Genomic DNA, 17690 nt, shown 5'->3' on the forward strand with positions numbered 1-17690 from the left:
TTGTTGCATTAATGCTGTGTGAGTACTGTCAAATAGTCAGGCCCACCTTCCGCTCTTCACCAAATCCACAACTGGAGGCTTCAAAAAGTCAGTTAACACACCAGTGGGTGACATCATGGGGAGTTCGAACATGAATCTCAGACTCTCTATTTAGAAATGAAGATTTCAATGTGTCTAAACTTCAGAGTTTATCTTTTAAAAGCGTGGAATTGTTGTCCTGTATTTTATTCCAGTATTTCAGGCGGTTTACACCGGCTACCACGCTGAGCACCACTCGCATTAACATTCAGGTTGATCAAAGCAGTCCCATAATTCATTTCTGCTCTGTTGGGAGCATCTCCACAAAGCACAAGTGGCCATCTCGTTATTTGATGAGCACGATAATTATTTCAGCCATATGTCAAGGTTTTTGAAAGCACCTGAGCTGAACGAGCCGAAAAACAGTTTGCCACGACAAACCGTCTTTATTTTCCTTTTATTCGTAATTTGCCCTTTTATCTATCGTCGTTATCTTGGCCATTCCTTCAACACGTCCAAAAAACACGCTCCCAGTTCCCTCTCTCGCCCCCAACCCCCACCCCTATCCCGTTTGCTTTATTATGTCGAGCCAGAGTCGGGAAAGTGTCACTATGGAAACAGGGGCAGAGGCAGAGGAGGGCTCTCGATGGGAGAAAGGGGAAGAAAAAAAAAATGGGTAGAGAGAGAGAGAGAGAGAGAGAGGGAAAAAGACTGGGAACTGGCCAGTGCTGAGGAATCCATGAGTGGTCATCTGACACCAATCTTATTACAATAAAGGGCAGGTAACAAATCAACTTTATTCATCAGTCAGGAGTGGAGTCGCTCAGCTGGGTGATATAATGTCACCTCGCCGTACCATGAGTGCCTTTCTATTCACGTCAGTATTCATTAGTCCACGCTCCTAACATCACCGAGACTGAAAGGGAAAGCTATGAATAACATATTAGATATCAACTTTCAGCCTCATTCTTCTGCAATAAATATTATAAATCACCGGCTCCTCTGTGGCACTTATCAATAAATGACTGTGACCTTTAACTCGGTTAAGCTGAACAACACTGGACCGTCGTTCAGTCACTCACTCAGTGAGACGCTGAAATTACCTTTTTTTTTAAGCAAAATAAACAAATTAAGGATATTATTTGGATAAAATGGTCCAAATTTCACACCTTCAGTATTCTATTGCCCTCACATAGATTTTGACCACACAATTAGACAGAAAACAGAAAACTGTCTTTACTTTAAATCCTCGTTTGTTTTCCAGCTCATGATGTGTAGAAATAGCTCGAAAACAATCCTTAAATCTGAGGAGTAGAAAGTGTGGGAGACATGAGAGTAAAGAGGGAGCAGGTTAGAAAAGGGGAGGAGTAAAAAAAAAAAAAAAAGGAGAAGGGGAGGGAGGGGGGGTCAGAATGGGAGGGAGGTATGATAGTGAGGGGGGCTGAGACAGAGGCAGAGCGAGCCAGAGGCAGAGGCAGAGGCAGGGAGGAGGCAAGTGGAGGAGCAGCTCTCCTCCTGAGTCTCCATCCCAGAGAAGACGCGGAGAGGAAGAAGACCAGGAGAAGTCTCCAGTCCCGCCCGCCAGCCGGCCAGCCCGCCTGCCTCACCACAGCATCCATCCCAGCAGCTGCAGAAATTAACCCCCCCACCCACCCCAGACATCTGCTTTGAGGTACGTTACCTCTCACTGTCTCCGTTTTGAGCCTCTCCTCCTTTTCATCTTTATCAGGATGGTAGAGCAGCAGCAGCAGGAGCAGGAGGGTGTTAAGTAGAGTGTGTCTGTGTGTGTGTGTGTGTGTGTGTGTGTGTAAAGATCCTGCCAAGTACAATCTTTTTACAGCATAAGGTTGCACTGTATGTGTGTGTATGTGTGTGTGTGAGCACAACGGAGTCTATTTCATCCAAATGTCAGCAGTGATTCGGCTTAGATGTAGTTTTCTTTGTCATTCAGAGTGCGATAATGTTCCCTGTTGTCAGACTCATTCGCAGCACAGATACAAAAGAGAGTGGGAAAAGTTCATTGTGATCATGAACCAGATGTTGTTTCTTTCTGTTCTCTTGTGTCCATCCTTCTATTCACACTTATACATTCATACACACGTGTAGAGCAAGAGAACATCCTGTCAAAATGAGCTTCTACTCTGTTCTGCCTTTTGTCAGCTGTTACTTTCTCTATATTATCACCATAATGCGTTATAAATAGTGAAGGAGAACGATTCACAATGAGACGGTCACCTGAAACCAGTGTGTAAAGCCACGCCGCCGCTAACAGACTCACACTTCCTCTGACCTAAGTCTCCTAAGTGTGTGTCAACCGCTCTCTTCATTAGTGCCATTAAGGACGCTCTAATGTTATCAGGCACATTTGCAGTATTGATCTTCTGACCTGTCCTCAGGGGGACAATAGTCCAGGCCAGTGTGTGCTCTTAAATCTTTTTCTTTTTTTCTTCTTGTGTTTTATCAGTATGCAGCAGAGACTGTTTGAGAACACAGAGCAGAATTATTGAGTGGACTCTAGCGCAGAGGCTTGTCTTTGTGCAGGTGTCATGATGTCATACTAGCTGGACCTTTTTCCACAGAGGGAAATGTTTAATATATAAGAGAGAGGAAGGGAACTGCGAGTGATGTCTGTGATCTGTTTTTGTGCGAGTCTGATTCAAAGTGTGTCGTTTATTTTGAGGATTCATGAAAAATTCAAAAAGTGAAAAAAAAGAAAAAAAAAATGTGTTCTGTGGCTGCAAAACATGAGATGATAGTGGATTACACTGAAGAACATGTTCAAAAATTCAAAAAGAACAGAACACACTCGCCACGTCGACTATTTTTGGCACTAGAATATCGCAACAAGTGCTTTAATACTGTAATTTCCATAATTTTCCAAAGCCTCGCTTTCAAAAAGCCATTTTGCTCCAGTAATTGCATATTAATTTAAGGGTTTCGCACTTTCCCCTCAGTATCCTCATCTGAAATTTTCCTTTCAAATGCTCTGATTTGCATAAAACCTGTTGATAAGATCTAATTATGAAGGTGACGCCTAATTCACACATAACTTCTTGCCTTGCAACTCATTAAGTGTGCGATATAAGAATGAATACTGTGATTTGTCCATTATTATCTTGAATCTCCCTGTCTGAGCAACTGTGCAAATCCTAAACATATTCAGTTTTCAATGCAAGACTCGTAACGTGTGCAGATATTGACGTTGGAGAGGCTGTAGCGGCTCAACAGAGTTTAGGGCCTAAAGGTTACGGGATCGATTGTCGATGTCTTGTTTCAGCGCCACATATCCGATTAAATACGCTGAAGCAGAACAATAAAATCATGTCTTCTGTCACTCTGTCGGAAAATGTGTTACGAACCGCCTCGCTGGCTTATAGGCTTTTAAAATACAACAATATTGAGTCTGAAACGCAGGGGGTGTGTTTCTGCTCGCACAAACGTAGGGGAACAAAGCAGGTGAACTTCACCGCTTGTCCGCGTCTGTACAGAATATTAATGTAAAGGCACGGGCGTGATATTTTTGGGAGAAGCTTAACAACATGCGGCACACACACACACACACACACAAACACAGAGCTGGTTTAGATTCAGCCCTGCCTTCTCTTCCCCTCTGTCTCTACACCAGCAGCCTGTGCAGCGTCACGCTGTGACAGTAGGAGTCTGCTCTTCTTTCTGTTCTTCATTTTAAATCAAGTGCCAGAGCTTATTTTTGCATCGAGGGAAGATGTATTTTGCATGTAGTGTTTAGTTTGCAAACCAAAGGCACTGCAGTTATTCACAAGTGAGCTGGTAAACCACCCTTTTCAGGCGCTTTTCCACTACCAAGTCCTAGCACGCGCTTTTCCTTTAGCGATAGTACCTGGTACCATGTGCTTTTTTTTGAGCCGATACTAAACTGTGACGTCGTCAGACTGCCGTCCACTGATTGGTCAGAGAGTGTCGCCACAGGAAGGGTCACGAGTGCGACGTCCGGCACAAGAATCAAACCGAACAATGCCAAACTTAAAAAACCCTGAAAACTCAACGTTGAAACTGCCGGAAGCGGCTACCGCGAGTGGCGAGCCGCATCACAACCCTCTGCCGCTGTATTTCAGTTCAGTGACTGTGCTCCGGCCATGCAGGAAGTCCTACTGGAATCATTCTGTAAACAAATCTTTTTAATGAACTGATTCTAATGATTCATTTACTCCAAAAAACAACTGCTTTACAAGCCACTAGTCACTAGTTTGTGTGTGTCGCGTATAAAACAAAGTCACAGGAGTTTCATGCAGCCGCGCTTTGACGACTCCGCCCACGTTGAGGAGGTATAGTAATGGAAAACCATATCAAACCACGTAGAGTCGTGCCGTGCCGTGCCGTGCCGTGCCGAGGACTGACTCTGGTGTGTCATCAAGCCATTATTTTAGACACGCCCTAAAATAACACAACACGGGAGAGAACCCTTTGTAGTATTTAGTCCTCTATTGTTCTCCACGTGTTCTGAGCCACTACCATATGTATATATATATATATGTATAATGTGCGAGGAAGAGAAACTCTGCACTCACTGTACACGCGCTCGCAGTGGAGGTCAGCCTTGTGTAGTCGATGCATGTATTCATGTGCCTGTGGGCAGCAGCATCTGTGTATCCGCGGACGGGCGTGTGGATAGCAAAGAAAGTGTATGGAGATCAATGCAGGCAGCTGTTCCCTCTGCACTTCAAACGGCGCTCTGTTGTTGGCGCAGCAACAACACTCCGACAAGGCCTGCGCAAGGGGATCAAAGGCTAATGAGACAGCCATCCCGCAAACGCACCCGGCAGACCCATGAATATTGATACGGCTCAGGAGAGAGGGATGGAAGGCAGGGTGTCTTCAACTTGCTCAGCAGCAGCAGCAGCAGCAGCAGCAGCCGCCGGTAATTTAAAGAGGGGGATGGGAGTTCCACTGTATACTGTATGTTGCAAAGACTTTGGTTTTTGAATATGACTAGGCGGATGACACGTCTGATTTAGATTCCTTCAAGGTGTTTAAAATGGCATTTTGGCTCACATTTCACTTTTATTACACTTTAAGTACTTTGGCTGCTTCTTCACTTCGGTTACAGTCAGTGGCTCGATCTGTCCACACTCTTTATCTCCCACACTGCCAGTTAAGACATGTGATACACGTGTTGGAGTTACAGCTTAAACACCCTAAACACCCAGTGATTGATTATTTGTCTGACCGTAAATTGATTTAGTCGAGTTGTTCCCGATAAATGCCGATCTAATTTAATGAAATAAATTAAATGTGTTTCACTATAGGCTTAATATCCTTAAGCTATTAAAATAGAACATAAGTAGATTAAATAATTTGGTGGAGTTTATCTTATATGCATAAGATAAGGAAGGCAATGTTGAGGAAATCAACTGAAAAGGATTTAAGAGCTTTTCTTTGTTTCACGTCGCTGTAAATTAAGATTTTTCCGACATTTTAAAGCTCAAAAATTAATCGTTTAATCCAATAATATATAATCAGCAGATTTGTGAGTCGCGGCTGCGCGACGACGGCGATGACAGTGTCTGCGGGAGTGAACCAGAACCTGAAGCAGAAAAACCGCCTTTTCTCAGCGCATCATGCAATATTTCGACTTTTGCATGCAATCAGCTGAAATACGAGAACAAGGTCAACGTCGTAACGGCCGAAATGTGCCGATTTAGTACCAAATGATGCAATATTTGCCAAACACGAGAGATACCACGGAGCGCTGGGATCACCTGAAGGTGATGTGTCCACCCTACAAAGTAATGTGTTGTGTGTCTTCCCTCGGGGCGATTGTGTTGTCAGTACAGTTCACTTCACCACCAGTGGTCGACAGCTGCATGGCACATTAAATTAAAGTCTTTCTCTTACGTCACTGGGGGTAGTTTGTAAAAAAAAAAATTAAATAACTAAAACCAGCTTGAGGTGACATTTAGGATTTCACCTCCCGCCACAAACTGAAAGTAAAGAACATAATGAAATGTTGTTGGGTTTGGTACCCCCCCTCCCTCCCCCCCTCCCTGAGTGATATGTCATTTCAGCCCATTCCGGCTGTCAACAGACAGGCAAATAGGCACTGGAGGGAGGACAAGTAAAGTGGCAGGGAGGCAGGGAGAGGGAGAATGATGCGGCAGAAAGGCCGTCTACAGTACGTGGGCGACCGTGCCTCCATCTTGACTCGGGCTCGTAAATCAAGCCTCCCCTGCGGGGCCTATCTCCCGCGCTCAGACCTTCACAACAGCTTGTTCTCCAGCCTGTGACGAGAGGAGCTGTTGTCACAGCAGCCATCGATCGTGTGGGATGAGTTTGTCGGAGCGGGGAGTTTCACCCGCCTGAGTGTGGTCACTGGAGTGTTCCGTCTCGTCTCCGTGTCTGTCTGTCTGTCTGTCTGTCTGTCTGTGGGCTACATGTTACTGTTGAATGTCAAGCCTCTAGCAGCGACTGTCAGCTGCAGCTCAGGGTTCCAAATGTAAAAAATCTCCCTTAAAGTTCCCCTTAAATATTATGAGTCCATGACAAACAAGAACTTACATTTTAATTGGTGAAGTTTGCACGTGCTGTGTTGCCAAATTGTGTTACGATTTGTTTGGACGATACGAGCAAAAACAAATTCACAAAAAGTTTCACATATGTAGACCGTGTTAAGGTAAATCTTATATCGAGCCCTTGCCATTAAAGCCCTGACACTCTCTCCTTATCAATATTAGACAAATCACATCCATAACTTCTTGTTCTGTTTTGTTGTTATACTTTTTTATTTGTGTTTTAATGTATTCATGTTGATTTTTAGTTTGTTTTTATTCAATTTAACTCATTTTTAATGTGGCCATGTCCTTTTGTTTTATTGAACTTCACTTTTATTTTCACTAACTTATTTTAACTTTGTGAAGAATAAAATAAAATTTCACAAAAATCAAATTAATTCTGATTGGAAATTTCCTTACAGAGCAAAAATGACTCATTAAAACACTCGAACATTTCACAAATGTGAGGCAAAACATTCATAATCATGCGTTCAGTGCAGTACCTTAAATGTTCAACAGTAACACAAAAAACAACCAAAAGGGCACACCTGTATGTGTATAGATGTATGTATAGGGAATTAAATGCTTGAAATCGTTCACTTAGAAGGCTTTTTTTGTGTTTTAATCTCTGTGGAATCAGTGTTTACTGAGTTATAGTAAACACTTTCTTGTTTTCCAAACCACTGCCTGTCAAAGTAAACCTAATTCAGTGAAATGAAATCCTTATAATTTGCAGGTTCTTTCATCTAAATTAACAAAGACAAATATGCCTTAAAATCTCTTAAGGGCAGAGATGTCAAAAAAGTTAATTGTTTTTGAGTTTTCTTCTTTGGAGCAGCAAGTTAACTCTAAAAAGCTACATCTGTATGTAAAAAAATCTCTCTGTGGCTTCTGTTGCTGCTGGATTCACACATGACTTGACTGACAATGCGTGTTGATGAGCCCAGGGACGGAAGAAAAGTAAATGTGAATCAAATCAGATGCAAATTTAAAAAGTAAAAGACAAGTTTCAGCCTGCATGCGCCATAATGGGTTTTTCCAAAATTCTCACCCAAGTCAGCCTACCTTGAAAACTAAGTAGTTAAATTATTCACCAGTTCCCACTCCTCCGTTTAAAAGCCAATTAGGTGAACGTTTCATGGAAATCAGGCACAGGATTTGATCTCCTGATGTCATTTTGAAGTCAAGAAGGAATAAATTAAGAAAAAAAACGATTTGACAGTTTTAATAGTGGAAAAACATTTAACAAGCTAAAATCCACAATTATGCGATCTGATTTATATTCTACCCTTTTGTTTTAAATTTGATGTAAGGGGTGTGGTGGATAGATTATACCCAGTGTTACACTGTGTTCATGCACAAACACACAACTGTCCCACAATATGTTTTGTTTTTCTACACATTGAACATATTTGGTTCATTTTAATTCAATTTGATTTATTTTTATAGCGCCAAATCACAACACACATTAACTCAAGGCAGTGTACATATAGAAGTAAGACTTAATAATATTACAGACAGCAGGGAAACCCAACAGTTCACACGAAAAGCAAGCACTTGGCATCAGTGGAGAGAAAAAACTCCCTTTTTAACAGGAAGAAATCTGTGACAGAACCAGACAAAGATGGGTGGATATCTGCCTAGACTGGTGGGGTGAAAGGAAAAAATGAGGGACAGAGGAGAGAGACAGAGAAATACACAAAGTAGGGAGAGAAGAACAAGGTTAATGGCATGTAATGAAGTCATATTCATACATATTTAGTAATCAGAGAAGATGACAAGAGAACAATAACAGACCATAAATGAAAAATGTGATATGTTATTATTACTATTATCCTTCGACAAATAAGAGCTAGAGGGATAGAGTGTTAGCAGAGTTGCCTGAATTTCCCCATTTTGCTTCCCCGTATAGGAGAAATTTATCGACACTTTATCTACTTTCAGCCGTTTAGATTTGTACACTATATGGACACAATTATATGGCCACATCTGTTAAGTACTGAATTCAGGTGTTTAATCAGGCTTTGTGTGAGGCCACTTATCTCTAATGAAGGGCAACCTTAACGCTTTATACCAAGACAGTTTGGACAATGCTATGCTTTCAACTTTATAAAAAGTATTGTTCTATTCCAACATGACTGTGCCCCAGTGCACAAAGCAAGGACTAGAAGGAACTCAATGCTCTACAATGGGCACAAATTCCCATAAAACCACTTTAAAATCTTGAGGAAAGTCTTCCAAGAAGTGTGGAAGCTGTTATGGCCGCAAAAAGGGGACTGACTTTATATTAAAATACTGTATATGTATTTGAATATGTCACTACAGTCCCTGTTGGTGTAATGGTCAGGCGTCTCCACTGCAGACCCTTGTTTTCGTTCTCCTCCGGTTGAGATGTTTTTGAGAAGGGTACTGAGGCTTTTAGGGTTTGGTAAGGTTCTGTATTTGTGAAAGCTTGGCAGCTAAAGCTGCACACTGCTCACTCTGCTGACAACCTATGGGTTGCAGTGCTACAGCACAAGCTGTGTTACTGGATGGGTGGTTGGCAGTGAGTGGTGCAACCATCCAAAAACATAAACACTGTTGTGAAATGATTGGCTGCACCACTGTCAGCACCGAAGCTGGTCATCTCATGTCTTACAATGATACAAACTTTAAGTATATACATTTAAAATGTCAATATCCGATGATTCAATGCATGGAAAAGTTAATAATAAGGAAATATGAAAATCACGAACGATAATGAAGTTAAAACACTGAAACCAAAGACTCCTTCCATCGTGCATCGTGAGGTCTGGAAAAAGAGACCGAAATGAATTTCATCGCACGAGCCTCAGGAATAACATGTAAATGAAAATGCACTGGAAATGATAATAGCAATAATATTGCAACACTATGTCACAATAGCGTGCCCCCGACAATCTTTGTCCTCGGGCAGTTTCAAAGCGTTTCTTCATCTTGTTTCCTCACGCAGGAAGCCTAGTTTGTGAAACTCCACCAGCGCCGCTCATAAGAGCTCTCCCACTCAACCTCCCAGCCTGCTGAGGGTACTTGAAAGCAATTTTCTTTTAATCAAGTTCACTATAAAGGCTCCTCTGATGCCAACCTCAGCAACACAACCATTTTGTTTTTTTCAGCTCCATCTCTCTCTCTCTCTCTCTCGCCCTCTCTCTTGCTCGCTCTAGATTATATTGATTTCATGAGCGCGGTGAAAATACACTTTTCCCACATAATGAGACTTTGCTTATTGTCTTTCAGGAAAAAATATAAACATAGTTTCTCTCTTAAGTAGCAGCCACATTTTTCAAATATCTGCATCTACTTAAGAGCAACAAACGACGACGGAGAGGAAGAATAAAGTCATAATTTTACTTGAATAAAGTCGGAATATTATGAGATTCTTTTTTTATCATTGTCTAATGTATTATTATTAAATAGCAACAGAACGCAGATGTAACCAGCGATACGACCACTACCAGCCATTTCCTCCTCCAGTCCACAAAAGAGATGATTTTCTCCAAGTCTGTGTGATTCTTTCTTCCAAACAGACTCAGTTGTATGATGCTAATAATAATCTGGTGCTGATGTGCCAAAAAAATGAAGAATTTCTTTATTGTGAAGCCCCCATCAAAATGTAACTTCACAAAATGCTCCATGTTCCTCATCTCATAATATTTTTATTCCCTAAAGATTACGACTTTATTTACAAAATATTATGACTTAAGTCCCTTTGCAATAGTGTTACCAGCTGTCCTTAAAACCAGTAGGCCTGTTAAAAAGTTTCCAGCTCCATAAACAAAGTTTTTAAAACTAAAAAGCGACTAACACGCTCTAAAATAACATTCTAAATGTATTTATTTATTTACATCCCACTGCTCCTTTCTGAAGACATAAGGGATTTGTAGTTTTCGACTCAGTATGAGCGCTCCCCCTTCCACTGCCGTCCTCCTCCTCTCAATATCCTCGGGCAACAAAGTTTCTGCTGCATCATTTAAGGGAGAGACATATTTTAATGTGTTCACCACTTAGTATTCAGTGACCTTAAGCGTGACACTCTGAAACGAATATGAATGTTTCCTCGCCGCACATTTAATTCAGGGAACGTTTAGACAAGAGCACCTTGTTTGAGGTGTCGTGACTACAGACAGACGTTTGCCGTATCTCCGCACAACTGCTGGTCGGGTACATGTTTAATGAACGGGTGAATCAACATGATTTGTGTTATTAAAGACAGAGTTTTGGGAACCTTTTCATAGCAAACAGGAAAATGTGACTGTATTTTTAAGTAATATCTATCTATTATGGCTGGTAACAGTAACACAAATCTAGTTTTATTATTTTAAAGGTTTTTAACTGAACAAAATAGTCTGTACAGCCACATATGCTGGAGACTAAATGATGAAAATTCGACCTGCACTCTCAAAATTGTAGTATAACCAGTGTTTAAATGTAACAAAGTACAAATACTGAACTACAAAATTTACTTATGCTTATATTTCTAGCAACTAATACTTTTACTCCACTACATTTCCCGACATTTTCGTTCCACGTTACTAGCAAATAAACCCAGAAGAAGAAGAGTTATTAGTTTTAGTTTTGCCATTCACCCATTCACTCACCCATTCACAGCTGGGGACGTCTTGCCCAAGGACACGTCGACATATAGACTAGCAGAGTCTGGAATTCACAACCTTCAATTTGAAAGACGACTCGCTCTACCACTGAGCAACTGTCTCTTCTCAATTCTAACTTCTCCCTTTATTTAAAACGTATACATTCAAGTTTAAGTACATTTTATGTCAGAAAAGTATATTTGAGTACGGTAAATAAAATATCATATACTTTTTTAAGTATTTAAAACAAGCTCTCTAAATTTAAAACAAGCTCTCTGATTTTTCAGCTTCTTAAACAAAAAAGACATTTGAGAACATCAGCATTTTGAGGTTTGGGAAACACCAATCAACATTTTTCAACATTTTAATCAAGAAAATAATTGTTAGTTGCAGCTCTACTTTGAATCAAGTAATGATGAATAAATGGTGAACATCTACCAAAGTCATTAGGTACTAACTGCTGCAATATCCCGTTTGGCCACCAGGAGTACCTGTGCACACTTAACTGCAACACCTATGTACTGCATTAGCAGAAGGCTATGGGAAGCCACAATGATAGCTATATTATAGCTTATCATTAAAACAGGGTCACGACTCTGGTCAACTGGGAATGTAAGTGTAACTCTCTCGCTACCCTCTTTTTTATTGTGTTTTTTGTCGCTGTCAACGCCTAAAAAGACGAAAAGCTCTTTCGTTTTTTAAGCTAAAAATGCTAGTTCTGCGCAGCTACAGATTAGCTCCCGTTTTTGCTAACCAGGCGTTGACGCCGTACGTCAGCGTGTCCGCCATATTGTGAGGGGCAAGTCCTCCCTGTAGACCAATGCAGGTAAACGTGGAGACTGGGTTTTATATTTGTATAATATAAAATAACAAAATGGGGGAAATATAAGTACTTGTATACAAAAGAGGCGTGTCTGCATTTAACACTAAATTATGAAATTTTTCAGTAAATAAAAAATACCAGAAAATATTGCTGTTGTTCACTACATCTGTTAGTTTGAATATTGAGTCCATACTGAGAAAACTTCTTACACATTTTGCCAACTTGTATATTTAGATAGTCCTTAACATTTCCAACAACGATTTAAACTTCAAGCACTTTGCTTGAATTGCTATTATCATGCTCCCCTTTTATTTAGTGTCCTGTGATTCATTATACTGTTCCGCCAGGACACAAATGTGGTAAAAAAAAATTGGTGAATACATATATATATTTATTTGTGACAATTTATAAAAAATGTGCTTCTGGTTCAAATTATCTTTTTAATAACATGCTTAAATGAATTATTCATCGCAGTAATCACATTCGTACGATCTCAATATGAAAGTACTTGCAAGTGAATCTTCATGAACATTTTTGTAATTTTATGTATTTCATGCTCAGTATTCTTATAAAACATTTTAAGATTGACTGTATTTCTCAGAAAATAGTAAAAAATAAAAAATTACTATCTAATTAGATCATTCTAAGTCATGAGGAGATGCAGCTCCCCATTGCAGCACATGAACAAAGAAGGCACAAGGATTTTCAAGTCACTCACTTGAAATATTAATGGGTTTTTTTCCATTCACGATTATCACAATAATAGAAATTCACCACAATTAACTTGTTTGAGCGATAATATCCTATATTGTCACTAGTTTGGATGTTTCATTGCAGGTGTCATTTCCAACAGTGTTTGGACAGCTCTTTTTCAAACAATCAAAATACATTTTAATATCTTTCTATGATATGAAAAATAGTGCCTTAAGGCTATATACAACAGAATGTACATTACTTACAAATGTGTTTTGAATAGTCTGCAATAGGCGGACAAAAAAGTTGCCTCATCGCTGCCTGTGACAGAGACCGAACTCGCAGTCTGCTCAAACATTTAATTGCACGAGACACAAATGTTTGCACAGTTCAATCATTTTTCTGAAATGATTTAACCGAAACTTGTGTCTCCAGGCGGAAATAAATCATTTTCGTTTTTACTGGAAAAAGATGGGTGCTGTTGCGGCGATGACTTTTTTTTCCAACCATCTTTGTACATCTTGTCTCCAGATCCAGAGGACATGATCTGCCAAGAAGAGTGCTGGCTGTGACTGAACCCGAAAACCTGTCAGAGGACTGACTGTCCCGAACACACACAGGTGAGCCTCACTCTTTCTACCGTCTCTCCTCAGGGTCGTTATTGAAGTGATGGATGGTAGTCCAAAGTTTAGATCAGGCATTATGAAGTGTGTGAGCACTGCTTGATGTGTCAGGCGATCCTTCAACTGTATTTATTTATCTTATCTCATGCATAAATACAAGAAAATCTAGGAGGAAAAGTTGATTGAAACATGAGAGATTTTAAAGACTACAAGCTACAATTAAAAAAAAAAAAAAAAATTAAAAAAAATGCACCATCCATAAAGATAATTTCTTAATTTTCTTTTGTGTATAAGCAATGACACCAAATAATCTATTGAACGCACATTTTGAGCATTCTTTACATTGTGGTTTCAGCCTTCTATCAGTTCTCATTAATGATGCATTTACTTGTCATTGACTGTAACTATATACAGGGCAGTGGTCTCTAGGGTCAGAATACACTTAAGTAAGTTAGAAACTCAGAGACACAAGATCAATACTCCGGAATTGTAAACCTAAAGCCGGACTGTTCTTTCTATGAATTTTAAAGTGGTCCACATGTAACTATCAGTTATATATGCTGCTGCATCAATGCCCAAGAGGAAAACCTTGAGTGCCCATACAGGACTGAAGCTGACACTCAGATATAGAAAAGTAGGAACATTGTGACTTCAGCCTGCAGAGACTCACAGCCATGCCATTACTTTTTCCTCCAGCCTTGACAAATAAGAAAAATTCATTTTCACAAAACACCGTTAAACTCAATGAGCATTTCTGTCCACAGAACCACCAAACAAACAATAAAAAAGTCCTCATGTTACCTCTCTTGAACATTACAGTTATGACAAGAAGAAACCACTGGTGAGAAAATATGGTTAAAACTGCTTCATAATGTATAACTGACTAATCGGGAGGTAATGGTTTAGGCAGAGCTATTGCCTCATAGATCTAGTATGGAAATTACATCCTCCCCAGCTCCCTAGTTTTATTAAAACTCCGAAAAGAACTGTCAGCACAAAGGGTACCTTAATTAATAAAAGGGAAGAAATGAATAAAGCCCCGAAATATATTTTATATTGGATATTAAAGTTCTGCAGAACTATGCAGTGGCAATGGGAATTTAAAATCAAAATAAAAGCTTAGATGTTAATATGCACATTTCCATGACTTCTTTCTGACTTCTATCTTCAATTTCAATTATGTTTTTTTGTGGCCCAGTTTATTTTTCGGGTGGGGTGGGGGGGGGGGACTGCAGTGCTGCAAAAAAAAACAACCCAGTGATTACTTCCACTATGTGTCGTAATGATGATGATATCCCGAGTTTAAGTCGCGCAACAATAATGCAGAACTGTGCAGGGTTCACCTTGCAGGCAGCGTTAATGAGATGACTCCTGTGTCCACATGTTGCCTTTTAATTTACAGACAGGTGCTCGCCGGCTGTGTGAAAGACTATCATTTGCAATCACAATATGCATTCAGGCAGCATTTTATCTGCAGCCATAGAGGCACAGCATGGAGGTCTACTAAATGTCCAGCAGTGCACTGCGCTCTCCACCCCCGAGGTAGTTACAGCAGGAAAAGATGGCGTGAGCGGAATAAGTTATTTGCGTGGCTGAGCACGGCCTTAGATCCTGTGTTTGGCCACACTTTTAATGACGGCGCCCTCACAAAGCTCAGGTTGAATGGTGTCGGCACTGACCCTCGTGGCCTGAGTTCTGGTGACACTTTCCCGTCTGTGTTAATGAGATGACTCCACTCTGTCTACGGGTCATGGTGATATTTACAGACACCGTTGTAGCGGCAGAGACTCACGCCTCCCTGTGGCGCTCCCTCGCCTTATTTGCATATCTTTCAGACTTCCCTTCCTCGCTCTCCCTCTTTCAGCGCTCTCGCTGTGCTCCTCCGTGATCGACAGGCTCCTTCGCACTTCTCTTCAGTTTGTGTCGCACATGTTAATTAAAGCCTCTAATTAGCTTTCCCCACTAAAAGGCTGCATTAAATCAGACTTGGAATGGCAAATGATTCCTGGCATTAGCATAATTGTGTTTTTGAAGTGTAAAGATTGGGGCATTAGGGATACTAGTACACGTTTTTGTTTCAGTGATTTGTTGTGTTTGGGGCTCCCAGCCCAAGGGGGTGACTGGAGGTTGGCTGGCTGGGTTGTGGGGCCCCAGGCCCCTACAGGGGCCACACACTAACGAGGCATGCTACTCTCTGTTGGAGCAGAAACGGGGAAAAACAAACCTGTGATGTGGTTCCCTCAGGTGGTCCTGAGAGTTTGGCGGAGCAGAACAGGACACTGGTGTGTGTGTGTGTGTGTTTGTGAGTCACAGATAAAGAGGACAAAAAGGACTTTTATTTTTTTAAATAATTAATACGAGTGATTGTCATGTACCCAGCCATTTTCTCAATGCATTATAGGCCTGACACAAGGCCCCCGAGCAGGAATAGAATACAAATGAATGAATACACAAGTGGACTCTCTTTTTAATTATCAATCGTTTTCACTTTGTGTGAGAAAGAAAGAATAAACCAGTCCACAGTCTAGGACAGTGTGTCCTAAACCTTTTATACAGGGACCCAGTTTTTAAAGGTGAAAAACTTTCATGACCTAATTCTCTATACATATTTGTGCTTTTGTCTATTTTTATTGCCATTTCTAATGGAACACCTGATATTATCTACAACATGTAAACCAACATACAAAACGATTGTCCTGCTTACATCACAACAATCTATTGTTGCAGTCTTTTGGTGTTTAGGGTTTTTTTGATTATGTAAACCAAACCAGACATGTCTGAGAGATATGTATTATAAATTAACTTCTTTTTATGTTATGTTATGTTATTTAAAACATATATAAAGTTATATTCTATTCAAAAGTAAAAGGCTGAAAATGACTATCAATGTCTATCAATCTTGGAACTTGAACGTGTCGATAAACTGACGGTAAAAAAAGAGCAGTATCAGCTGAGATGGTTTGGATGAGCACTTTCTTGATGTTTGACATCTCCATTAGCTGTGTACTGACATATTTGTGTTCCAGTTCAGTGACAAATTCAGAGCCGATTTCTGACTTGTTAACGGTGGTGAATACTCTGAGGCTCCCGTGCCACGGGTCGCGTTCTCTATTACAGTGTGGTGTATCCGGATTTACTGGTGATTAGTGTTGTGCACATGCTCAGCCATCAAACATGACTGAAGCTGTCACCGTTGCATGAATCCTGCCCCGGGGCAGACATGATGCACTTTTTTTTTTTTTTTGTAGGAACTTCCTCTGGGCAAACTTGCTCACTGACTACGGTGGCTAAATTATTCAGGATGAACTTGTCTGCTCAAAGGCGCAGTGGTGGAACAGTGATAGTTGGGGGTTGGTGTGTGTGATAGCTCCGAATGTTGTCATATGAGTTATTATTGAACCAGCCAGATATACCACAATGCAGCAGACTCCTGCTCCAGCCTTGAATCCGCTCCAGGCATGAAAAGCCATTAAGATGCATGCGAGGAGGAAGCAGGAGTCTAGGAAAGATGTAAGCAGAAAGAAGCTGCAGTCTGACTGATCACCACGTCTACACGAGGCTGCTTTTGTTTTAATTAAATTTAATTTAATGATTTGTATGCGCTTGTGTATGCGTGCGTGTGTGTGTGTCTTGTTATTTCTATTTTTTTAAAAGACCATGGCGGATTGCATAGGGGCAAACTGCTGGGTTCCTGGGGTGTCAGCTAAAATTGTTTGGAATGGCATGCTGTGCAATATTGTGTAATATCTGTTTTACATGTGAAGCAAGAAACACAGAACATATACTGTGTATACAGTATATATGTACGTGTATATATATATATGTATGGAGTTAGATTTGTGTCAATATAACACTTTTTCAGAAGCAAACAACACTAAACCTCACAACTTTGCAATGATCGGAATTTTGTTTGCGCTGACTCTGTTGCGACTGAGCTCCCCGATGTGTTCTTTGCGTCGTGGTTTTTTTGTTTGCGATTCTGACCATGGGCAGGCTTTAGAAAGCTGCCTGCTGATTGGCTCCTGAGTTTTAGAGCGACAGATGGACCCGAAGTAGTCACAGGCTTGGAGTCGCTGCCCGTCTGGAACTTAAGTCTCTTCCCAAGTTTTCCCCGTCGACATTGGACAAAATCATTGTAATAATCTAACGTTTATAATCTGACAAATTTAGTACTATAAATATTTAGTCGGATGTCATTTCAGACAGACAGTGACTACTTCAGGTCAGTGAAGTAACAAACATAAATTCCAATCATTGCAAATTAAAGTTTTACTTTCAATCAAAATACAATATTTTTGAATGATTAAATGGAGATTTTAGCTGCAATTTCTTTATTTTGATTTCTGTTTGCTCAATTCATAAAATGTTGTTTGACAATATTGACACAAACCTAATT

The 17690-nt window shown here is 40.4% G+C and overlaps 1 long non-coding RNA gene across 1 annotated transcript in view; it reads left to right on the forward strand.

Moving 5' to 3' along the window:
• Positions 1–1606: 1606 nt before the first annotated feature.
• LOC131456698 (uncharacterized) overlaps positions 1607–17690 on the forward strand; it is a 46692-nt gene continuing 30608 nt past the window's right edge. The window contains exons 1-2 of the long non-coding RNA XR_009239922.1: positions 1607–1690; positions 13203–13291. This is a non-coding gene — a long non-coding RNA (uncharacterized LOC131456698). The remainder of the gene's footprint in view (positions 1691–13202; positions 13292–17690) is intronic.

Source organism: Solea solea, chromosome 3 (assembly GCF_958295425.1).
Source record: "Solea solea chromosome 3, fSolSol10.1, whole genome shotgun sequence".
Classification (NCBI taxonomy): domain Eukaryota; kingdom Metazoa; phylum Chordata; class Actinopteri; order Pleuronectiformes; family Soleidae; genus Solea; species Solea solea.